Source organism: Choristoneura fumiferana, chromosome Z, assembly GCF_025370935.1.
Source record: "Choristoneura fumiferana chromosome Z, NRCan_CFum_1, whole genome shotgun sequence".
In the NCBI taxonomy this organism is placed as follows: Eukaryota; Metazoa; Arthropoda; class Insecta; order Lepidoptera; family Tortricidae; genus Choristoneura; species Choristoneura fumiferana.
The window spans coordinates 18,362,095-18,362,966 of NC_133472.1; positions in this window are offsets into that span (position 1 = coordinate 18,362,095).

Sequence of the window (872 nt, forward strand, 5' to 3'; positions counted from 1 at the left end):
TTGCCGCTTAACTCGCATGCCGGGACGCATCCGCGCGTGATTTGTTGTAGGTACCTACCAACTTATTTTTTTTGCAAACTATGACTTAATTTTTTTTACGGCTGTATAAATAAAAAGAAGATAAAAAGAATCGGAATTTATTAGTTTTCAACCTGCCGAAAGATAGGTATTGAAAGGTAAGAAGCCATTTTCTTGCATTTATTTTAAACACCATATAGTTTAATACTCTGTAAGAGTAGTAGGTGCATAATGAAACAAGATTGTTAGCTATTACAAGGATTTTAGGGCATCTAAAGGAATATAGTTTTGCGACAGGTAGGTACTTATTTAGTAGATTTTCGTATTGTTTACAATCAAAGTCGATTCCTTATTTATTGAGTACCGTTTAATTCACCTAAGTAAACGCTTTAGACCCATTATAAAACAAATTACAATTGCCTAAGTAACTAACTTTGCTCAAATGTTTGTTTATAAGTAAGTAGGCACTTTGCCAAGCCAACTTAAAATAAACTAAACAAAATATCACTAAAGATTGAAAAAGGGGTACATACTATCAAATGGTTGCTGTGTTGCTGATAAATATTATTGTTTTGTAGCTTTAGCCATTAAAGTTTATTTGCTTATTTATTAAAGGTAGCTTATTGAATTCATATTAGTACCACTGTTATCTTTATTCATCGGCGAGTGGGAACCCTGTGCTCTTGGCGCCATGCCGGTTTCGAGTCAACGGTGCCCAACGGAATATGAACGCTCGTGTAACATGATAAGTTTCAATTTCGCGTGCAATTCGTTAGAGTAGGCAACGATTTATACCTAACTTGACTTTTGTTCGAGAGATCCCTTCTGTACGGTAGTACTATTAGTTACTCTGT